Raw genomic sequence first — 11,354 nt, forward strand, 5'->3', positions numbered from 1 at the left:
TTTCATTCTATAGTCTCTTACCCTTTGTCCATCCCTTCATTCTTTGTACCTTTATCTTTGACATTCCTTTCTTTCATTCTTTGTGGCTTATTATTCTTAGTAGCTTATACTTCCTGAGTACTCTTGTATAGTTTAGTATATATAGGTATACAAGATCAGACTAGTCCTGTAGTCTTGATCTTGTCTACTCTAGGTAGTTCTGTACTCTTAGACTCACTCTATATACTCTACTCTTGTCTTACTCTCTCTCTCCCTGCCTGTTCTGTAAGTTCTGACTATGTTCTAGTACTTACATTCTGTATTTCTGTTGTGTAAGATAGTTGTAGCCTGGGTCCCCTTACTAAGCCTTTAGGTTCCTTCTATACTGTTACTAACATCAGATCAAGACTACCCATTACCACCCTACAACTCTCCTACATTTTGAGCATTAGTACTTACTATTGTGTCAATCTCTTTTCTTTGTCCTAACCCTTTTACATTTTTAAATTTTAAACTTTCTAAACCCTTTTAAACTTTTGCCACCCTTCTTCTATTCATTACCCCTTTTAGTTTAGTGCCAATTCCTTTATAGTGTAAACATGGACCCTTCTACACTGACTACCACCCCTACTGTCCTACTAGATCAGTAGTTACAAGTAGAACTAGCTTAATATGTGTAGACCTCTATCTAAGAGGCCTTTACTAACTATGTACCCTCAGCCTCTTTAGAACCTGTTCTGATTGTTCCAGAAGTTGCAACCTGTTCTAGAAAGAAAGTGTATATAGTCTGCCCTTTAGACTTTAATGAGTAGTACTTTGAGGACTTTCAGTACTAAGTTGAACTATACATAGTTACTACTTTGACCAATCTATCCTTAGATCTTAATCACATTCTATTTGTCCTCTCCTTCATAAAGGAAGGTAATACAGCCACCTAGGCCTAGAACTGGATTAAAGGCTATCAGATCAGAAGCCTAATCTGACTTTAGAACAACAAGTCATATTTGGAATTTATAAGGCAGCTCTATACTTCCTTCATTAATCTGAATAAGAAGTGTAATGTATAAAACAAGCTTGTATCTCTGTGACAGGGTAAATGTTCTACTAATGCCTTCTTTCAGGAGTTTGATATCCTGGCCTAGAAGGTAGGATTTGTACTCAGGTTCAATAATGTTCTTATTAGAATGCTTGAAAAAGCTCTTTACTTAGAACTGGTTAATAAGATCCTTAGAATAATGTTAGAACTAGTTACTTACACTGAGTAGAAGACATACACTATTTCCTTTAACTAAGCTACAGTCTGAATGTGTCAAGTCTGTACAGAATGCTTACACATGTGTCTGACTCTGACAGTTCTGAGCTCTTGAATCAATCTGCCTGTAATTTGTAATCAATCTATTTTAATAGACATTAGAGAAGCCTGAAAGTAAGGAGTATACTTTGCCTACAGAAAGTCAGGGTACCAAATTAAGGACTGCCTGTAGAAGTGACAGTACATCTGTCAGGTTATTAGAGTAATAATAAGTAATGAGTAGGATTTGTAGTAAGAAGCCTTTTCTACAAATCCAGAAGCTACCTCAGAACTCCTAGACTCTAACTATATACTCTAGGATTTTGTAGAGGCCTAACAGTAAATACAGTACTGAAGGGCTATAACTCAGATTTTTTAATAGCCACTTTTGATTTAATAGACACTGTAAGATTAGAAGTAAATAAAGTAGAAAAAGTAGAAAAAGTAGAAAAAATAAATCAACAAAATTATTTATTAAAAAGAAAAAAGTCAAAAACAAAAGTAGATAGTTCTCCTATTTCTCCTGATTCTTTTGATTCTTCTCTTCACACTTTATTCAAGTCTAAATCTACACAATCTAACCTACTACTTCTATATTCTAAGATCTCAGAATGTTCAGAACACTACCCAGCCCTGTTTACTACTCAGTAGTTTGTCTGTAATATTAAGTAGGGATAGTCTTAGCTGAGTTTACAGCTGAGGACATGAGTCTGTCCTTGTCAAAAAAGAGAGGTTAATAAGGAAATGTTAGTGTATATACTTACCCTCTCAGACAACAAGACTGTACAAGCTGTACATTCTCTTCAGAACAAGTAGTAGTTCATCTAAGAACATTCTAAACACTAGCTCTAAGTTCCTGTCCTCTTAGCTCCCTTCTCAGAATCCCCCTAGATCCAAACAATGACTCTAGTAAACAGTAGATACACTAGTTCATGTATTAATAAGGTCTTTGTGTAGGAACACCACCTCCCTACTTAATGTGTTCCACTTCTGATTCTAGTATACAATGTGGACAGAACCCTGAACCAGAATAGTCAGATTACTAAGTTTGTCCAACTATAGATGACTATTCAGGATTATAAGGAAAGTATTGAGTTTAGAGTCACTAACCTTAGAAAGACAGACATCTTTATTAGATTCAAATGGCTCAAGGCTTACAACCCTACTATTGACTGGTTGAAACAGACACTTGTGTTTAATTAGTGTTCCAAGTCTTACAGCTACCTTATACTACTGTTCTGAGTAGATGTAAACACTTCTAATGTTACTAACAGTTCTAATAAAGGTGACTAGTTGTTCTTCTTTAACTAGGATAGATATGTGGATACATATTCTAGTCAAGACAGAACAGAGTTAATCTAAAGAATGTCTGAGACAGAACCAGTCTAGAACCCTCTTAGAACAACTCTACTCTAGAACACACATAGACCCAGCCTGCCAGATTTTGTCTAAGAGTTCTCTAAAGTCTTTAGTGAAGAGGAATTTGACTAGCTTCCTAAACACTGTCTCTGAGACTATATAATTGAATTAACTAAGGGTTTCCAACCTAAGGATTATAAAGTCTACCTACTTAACAGAGACAAGTAGGAGGCACTTAATGAGTTCCTTTAGGAAAATCTTTGGAACAGCTGGATCTAACCCTTAAAGTCTCTTATAGCCTCCCCTTTCTTCTTTGTCAAAAAGAAAGATAGAAAGCTCTGTCTAGTCTAGGATTATTGTTGTCTTAATGAGAGTACTATTAAAAACAAGTACCTACTTCCTCTGATTCAGGAGCTCATTAATAAGATGTATACATTTAGGGTTTTCACTAAGTTGGATGTTTAATAAGGATACAATAATATTTGGATCTGAGACAGAGATGAGTAGAAGGCTGTGTTCCAAACTAATTACAGATTGTATAAACTGACTATAATGTTCTTTAGACTAACTAACTTGCTTGTAACATTCTAGTCATTCATGAATCACATTCTTACAGATCTGATTAACTCAGAGCATGTTAGTGTGTATCTGGATAACATTCTGATCTTTACTCAGACAGTTAAGTACTATTACTAACTAATCTAAGTAGTTCTATAACAGTTCTAAGATAATAAACTGTTTCTCTAAGAAACAAAGTACTTTTTTATACAGGAGTCAGTAGATTATCTAGGCTTTGTGATTAGTAGAGGAGAGGTCTGTATAGATCCAGCAAAGGTAACTACAGTTCAGAACTGACTATAACCTCAGAACCTAAAACAGGTCCAAGCATTCCTTAGGTTTGTAAACTACTACTAACACTTTATTCAAGACTTCAGTACTATTGTCTGGCCCCTTTACAATCTCACTAGTAAAGATGTTCATTAGTAATAGGAGGATTAGTAGCAGTCTGCATTTGAGTCCCTAAAGTAGGTTATTACTAGTAAGCCTGTATTAGCAGTTCTAACAGTTGTAGACAAGTTCTGAGTCAAAGCTAACTCTTCCAACTTTACAAATAGAGTAGTACTGTCCTAGTTCATTAACAGAAAGTAGTGTCCAATAGTGTTCTGATCAGAATCCCTCTTTACAACAGAACAGAACTACCCTATCTATAACAAGAAACTCCTTACAATTGTCTGTTCCCTAGAGGAGTAGTGTTAATATCTCTTTAGTGTTATACAGAAGTTTGAGATTTAGAGTAATCACCTTAATCTCTAGTACTTCCAAACACTTTAGAAGCTCAACCACTACTAAGCCTACTAGATGTTAGAACTGTAGGACTACAACTTTGTACTAACTTACAAACCTAGAACACAAATGACAAAAGCTAATTTACTCTTAAGACAAGTAGATTATAAAAGGGAGGAGAATAATAATGAAAATCTTGTTCTCTTAGACAATTCCTGTTTTGCATCTGAGACAATCTGAGAGATCTGACTCAAATCCAAGAATGTTGACTTTGTCACTCACATACAGTAAGCTCTGAGACACATACAGGACTAAATTGTAGTAAAGTAACTAGAGAAGTAGACTAGGGATTAGGAGAAGGATAAGGATGGACAGGTTTACTAAAAAGACTGACTGTACATTCTAAAGGATTAGAAGCTGTAAGAGGACATTGTCTGAGCTCATCACAACAATCTGACTATAGAACATCTGGGCTAACACAAAACACAGGAACTCATTACTCAGAACTACTAGTAGTCTAGAATGTAGAAGGAAATCCTGAAGTATATAACTAGTTACAATATGTACTAACAGACTAAGACCTACTAGATAAGGGTTTAGGCTCCCCTACATCTGTATTAGATTCTGGATCACTCTTAGAAAGAAGTCTTAGTAGACCTGATTAGTAAGCTACTTAAGTCTTAGGGTTACAACACTATCTATGTAATTGTTAACTGATTCTCTAAGCAAGTCTATACAGTTCTAACCTAAACAGAACTTACTTCTGAAGGTATAGTGTGTATCTATTAGGATTACATCTTCTAGTTGTACAGACTCTCTTAGAAGCTCATTCATGATTACAGACTATAATTTGAGTTAAAATTCATGTAGAACTTGTATGTACTTCTTAGAATTCAAGGGAACCCTTCTACTATATATTACTTACAGACTGACAGTCAAACTGAGCAAGTTAATCAGGAGATTGAGCTCTACCTCTGAATGTTTATTAATCATTAGTAATTGGATTGGTCTGAATAGTTAGCTCTGACAGAATTTGTACACAATAACTAGTAATACTCTACAACAGAACAGTCCCTGTTCTTCCTTAATTATAGAAGACATCTGTACTAGGGGACAGTTCTAAACCAGAATAGTAGTTCTGAATCTGTAACAGACTTTATAGAATGGATACACAGAACCAGGGAGGATACATAAGCTCTTTTGGAAAAGGTAGTATAAGTTATAAAGCAAAACTATAATTAGAAGAGGTTTACAGCTAAGGATTACTAGTCTAGTGACAAAGTTATACTAGAAGCTACTAATCTGACCATGAATCACTCAATAAAGAAGTTGGACAACAAGTGCTTTAGACCCTTCATTATTGAAAAGAAGGTTAGTACCTCTACTTACAAACTCTAACTTCTAACAATATGGAAGTACATACACTCAGTGTTTAACAAGGTTCTACTGTCTTAGTACTACAATCTAGGTTTTCCTTTACAACAAAGACTCCTACTACCTCTACCAGAACTCATTAGTTCTAAACTAGAATACAAAGTAGAGTATGTAGTAGATACTAAGCTAGTGTACAGAAAACTCAAGTTCCTTATCTACTAGAAGGGATACCCAGTTGAGGAACATACTTGGGAACCTACTAAGAACCTTACCTATACTCTTAAAACAATCCAAGATTTCTATTAGCTTCATCCTAGTACTCTGTACAAACTCAGCCTTACAGATTTCCAAGCCTTACTATTCCAACCTATACTTAAGCTACTAACCAAGCTCTATGTTCACCAATCAGGACAATTGGTTTTAGAGGGGGGGTAATATTACAATTCTCTACTCTTATACCTTCAGTTCTGAGGGTTCTACACCCTTCTGTACTAGAACTCAGGACTTATGTTCCTTAGAGGCACTGTTTATAGACTATATGTGTACTGACTCTTACTACTACCCTTCCTTACTTTATCATTCTATTCCTTTGACCACCCTTTCATTCTTTGTTCATTCTATAGTCTCTTACCCTTTGTCTATCCCTTTATTCTTTATACCTTTATCTTTGACATTCCTTTCTTTTATTCTTCATAGCTTATCATTCTTAGTAGCTCATACTTCCTGAGTACTCTTGTGTAGTTTAGTATATATAGGTATACAAGATCAGACTAGTCCTGTAGTCTTGATCTTGTCTACTCTAGGTAGTCCTGTACTCTTAGGCTTACTCTATATACTCTACTCTTGTCTCACTCTCTCTCTCCCTGCCTGTTCTACAAGTTCTGACTATGTTCTAGTACTTGTGTTCTGTATTTCTGTTGTGTAGGATAGTTGTAGCCTGGGTCCCCTTACTGAGCCTTCAGGTTCCTTCTATACTGTTACTAACATTAATATTAGGACACAAACATTTATTAGTATATATAGTGTAGACTAGGTGTTAAGTCAAGCTTGACATTACACCCTTTTAGTAAAGAGGTTCTATATATAGTCTACTATATATAGTAATCCCTTACATAATGTTAAGCTTAGAGTAGTCATGTCAGCAACAGTGTAGAGGGGACCTGAAGGCTCAGTAAGGGGACTCAGGCTACAACTATCTTACACAACAGAAATATGGAACACAAGTACTAGAATGTAGTCAGAACTTGCAGAACAGGCAGAGAGAGAGAGTGAGACAAGAGTAGAGTATATAGAGTGAGCCTAAGAGTACAGGACTACCTGGAGTAGACAAGATCAAGACTACAGGACCAGTCTGATCTTGTATGCCTATATATACTAAACTACACAAGAGCACTCAGGGAGTATGAGCCACTAAGAATGATAAGCCACAAAGAATGAAAGAAAGGAATGCTAAAGATAAAGGTACAAAGAATGAAGGGATGGACAAAGGGTAAGGGACTATAGAATGATACAAAGAATGAAGGGGTGGTCAAAGGAATAGAATAATAAAGTAAGGAAGGGTAGTAGCAAGAGTCAGCACACATATAGTCTATAGACAGTGCCCCTGAGGGATGGAAGTCCTGAGTTCTAGTATAGAAGGGTGCAGAATCCTTGGAACTGAAGGTATGAGAGTAGAGAACTGTAACATCACCCCCCCTCTAAAACCAATTGTCCTAATTGGTGAGCATTAGGCTCAGTCAGCAGCTTGAGCATAGGTTGGAACAGTAGGGTTTTAGAAATCCATAAGGCAGAGTTGATGTAGAGCACCCAGATGAAGTTGATAGAAGTCTCAGATTGTCTTAGCAGTATGGGTGAGATTCTCAGCAGGTTCCCAAGTGTGTTCTTCAACTGGGTATCCCTTCTAGTGGATAAGGAACTTGAGTTTTCTGTACACTAGCTTAGTATCTACTACATACTCTACTTTGTATTCTGGTTTGGAACCAATAAGTTCTAGTAGAGGTGGTGGGGGTCTTTGTTGTGAAGGAAAACCTAGATCATAGTATCAAGACAGTAGAACCTTGTTAAACACTAGGTGTATACACTTCCATGTTGCTGGAAGTTGGAGTTTGTAGGTAGAGGTACTAACCTTCTTTTCAATAATGAAGGGTCTGAAGTACTTATTGTCCAACTTCTTCATTAGGTAATCTGTGGTCAGGTTAGTAGCTTCTAGCATAACTTTGTCACTAGGCTGGTAATCCTTGGCTGCAGACCTCTTCCAATCATAGTTCTACTTTATGACCTGTACTGCCTTTTCCAAAAGAGCTTGTGTGTCCTCCCTAGTTCTGTGTATCTGTTCTACAAAGTTTGTTACAGATTCAGAACTGCTGTTCTAGTTCAGAACTGTCCCCTAGTACAGATGTCTCCTATGATTGAGGAAGAACAGGGACTGTCCTGTTGTAGAGTGTTGCTAGTTATTGTGCACAAATTCTGCCAGAGCTAGCTATTCAGACCAATCTGATTACTGATGATTGATGAACATCTGGAGGTAGAGCTTGATCTTCTGATTGACTTGCTCAGTTTGACTGTCAGTCTGTAGGTGATAGGTAGTAGAAGGGTTCCCTTGAATTCTGAGAAGCACATACAAGTCCTACATGAATTTTGACTCAAATTACAGTCCACAATCATGAATGAGCTTCCAAGGGAGTCTGTGCAACTGGAAGACATGATCCTAATAAATGTACACCATGCCTTTAGAAGTGAGTTCTGTTTAGGTTGGAACTGTATGGACTTGCTTAGAGAATTGGTTGACAATCATACAGATAGTGTTGTAACCCTAAGACTTGGGTAGCTTGCTGATCAGGTCCACCAAGACTTCTTCCTAAGAGTGATCCAGAATCTAATACAGATGTAGGGGAGCCCAAACCCTTGTCTGGTAGGCCTTAGTCTGTTAGCATGTATTGTAACCAGTCACATACTTCAGGATTTCCCTCTACATTCTAGGCTACTAGTAGTTCTGAGTGATGAGTTCCTGTGTTTTGTGTTAGTCTGAATGTCCTACAGTTGGATTGTTGTGATGAGCTCAGATGATGTCCTCCTACAGTTTCTGATCCTTTAGAACATACAGTCAGCCTTTCTAGTAAACCTGTCCATCCTCATCCTCCTCCCAATCCCTAGCCTACTTCTCTAGTTGCTTCACTACAACCTAGTCCTGTGTGTGTCTTAGAGCTTACTGTATGTGGGTGACAAAGTCAACATCCTTGGATTTGAGTTGGATCTCTTGGATTGTCTTAGACACAAAACAGGAATTGTCTAGGAGAATGAGATTTTTGTTATTATTCTCCCTCCTTTCATGACCTGCTTGTCTTGAGAGTAAATCAGCTTTCATTATTTGTGTTCTGGGTTTGTGGGTCAGTACAAAGTCAAAGTCTTACAGTTCTAACATCTAGTAGGCTTGGTAGTGGTTGAGCTTCTAGGGAGCCTGAAAGTACTGGAGATTAAGGTGATCACTCTAAATCTCAAACTTCTGTACAATACTGAGGAGATATTGACACTACTCTTCTAGGGAACAGACAATTGTGAGGAGTTCCTTATCATAGATAGGGTAGTTCTGTTCTGTTGTAGAGAGGGATTCTGATTAGAACACTATCAGACACTACTTTCTGTCAATAAACTAGGACAGTACTACTCTATTTGTAAAGTTGGAAGAATTGGCTTTGACTCAGAACTTGTCTGTAACTGTCAGAACTGCTAATACAGGCTCACTAGTGATGGCCTGCTTGAGGGACTTGAATGCAGACTAGTACTGATCATCCTATTACTAAGGAACATCCTTACTGGTGAGATTGTGAAGGGGCTAGACAATGGTACTAAAGCCTTGAATAAAGCATTAGTAGTAGTTTGCAAACCCAAGAAACACTTGGACCTGTTTCAGGTTCTGAGGTTGTAGCCAGTTCCAAACTGTAGTCACCTTTACTGAATCCATACAGACCTTACCTCCACCAATCACAAAGCCCAGATAATCTACTGACTCCTGTATAAAAGAGTACTTTACTTCTTGGAGGAACAGTTTATTATCTTAGAGCTGTTGTAGAACTGCTTGGATTAGTCAGTAATAGTACTCAACTGTCTGAGTGAAGATCAGAATGTTATCCAGATACACACTAATGTACCCTAAGTCAATCAGATTTGTAAGGATGTGATTCATGAATGACTAGAATGTTATAAGCAAGTTGGTTAGTCTGAAGAACATTACAGTTGGTTTGTACAATCTGTAATTGGTTCAGAATACAGTCTTCTACTCATCTCTGTCTTAGATCTGAATATTATTGTATCCCTATCAAACGTCCAACTTAGTGAAAACCCTGGATGTATGCATCTTATTAATGAGCTCCTGAATCAGGGGGAGCAGGTACTTGTTTTTGACAGTACCCTCATTGAGACAACAATAATCCTAGACTGGGCAGAGCTTCCTATCTTTCTTTTTAATGAAGAAGAAAGGGGAGACTATAGGGGACTTTAAGGGTTGGATCCAGCTGTTCTAAAGATTTTCCTGAAGGAACTCATCAAGTGCCTCCTACTTGTCTCTGTTGAGTAGGTAGACCTTACAATCCTTAGGTTGGAAACCCCTGGTCAATTCAATTGTATAGTCCTAGAGACAGTGTTCAGGAAGCTAGTCAAATTCCTCTTTACTAAAGACTTTAGGGAACTCTTGGACAAAATCCAGCAGGCTGGGTCTGTGTGTGTTCTAGAGTAGAGCTGTTCTAAGGGGGTTCTAGACTGGTTCTGTCTTGGATATCCTTCAGATTGACTCTATTCTGCCTCAACTAGAATATGTATCCACATATCTATCCTAGTTGAAGAAGAACAACTGGTCACCTTCATTAGAACTGTTAGTAACATTAGAAGTATCTGTATCCACTTGGAACAGTAGTGTAAGGTAGCTACAAGACTCAGGACACTGATCAAACACAAGTGTCTACTCTAACCAGTCAATAGTAGGGTTGTAAGCCTTGAGCCATTTGAATCTAATGAAGATGTCTGTCTTTCTGAGGTTAGTGACTCTAAACTCAATGCTTTCCTTATGATCCTGAATAGTTATCTGTAGTTGGGCAAACTCAGTGATCTGACCATTCTGGTTTAGGGTTCTGTCTACATTGTATACTAGGATCAGAAGTAGAACATGTTGAGTAGGGAGGTGGTGTTCCTACACAAAGGCCTTATTAATACACAAACTGGTGCATCTACTGTCTACCAGAGCTGTTGTTTGGATCTGGCAGAATCCTGAGAAGGGAGCCAAGAGGACAGGGACCTAGAGCTAGTACTCAGAACATTCTTAAATGAACTGCTACTTGTTTCAAAGGGAATGTACAGCTTGTACAGTCTTGTTGTCTGAGAGAGTAAGTATATGTACTAACATTTCCTCATTAACCTCTCTCTTTCAACAAGGACAGACTCATGTCCTCAGTTGTGAACTCAGCTGAGACCATCCCTGCTTGATACTACAGACAAACTACTGAGTAGTGAATAGGGCTGGGTAATGTTCTGAACATTCTGAGGTCTCAGAATGTGGAAGTAGCAGGTCAGATTGTACAGATTTAGACTCAGATAAAGTGTGAAGAGAAGAATCAAAAGAATCAGAAGAAATAGGAGAACTATCTACTTTTGTTTTCGACTTTTTTCTTTCTAATAAATAATTTTGTTGATTTATTTTTTCTACTTTTTCTACTTTTTCTACTTTTCTTACTTTATTTACTTCTAATCCTACAGTGTCCATTGAATCAAAAGTAGCTATTAAAAAATCCAAGTCATAGCCCTTCAGTACTACATTTACTGTTGGGCCTCTACAAAATCCTGGGGTACATAGTTAGGGTCTGAGAGTTCTGAGGTGACTTTCAGATTTGCAGAAAAGGCTTCTTACCACAAATCCTACTTGTCACTCATTATTACTCTAATGACCTGATAGATATGCTGTTGCTTCTGTAAGCAGTCCTTAATTTGGTGCCCTGACTTTCTGCAGGCAAAGCATACTCCTTACTTTCTAGGCTTCTCTAATGTTCATCAGAACAGATTGATTGCAAATTATGGGTGG

The sequence above is a fragment of the Fomitiporia mediterranea genome (genome assembly GCF_000271605.1).
Source record: "Fomitiporia mediterranea MF3/22 unplaced genomic scaffold FOMMEscaffold_14, whole genome shotgun sequence".
Taxonomy (NCBI): Eukaryota; Fungi; Basidiomycota; class Agaricomycetes; order Hymenochaetales; family Hymenochaetaceae; genus Fomitiporia; species Fomitiporia mediterranea.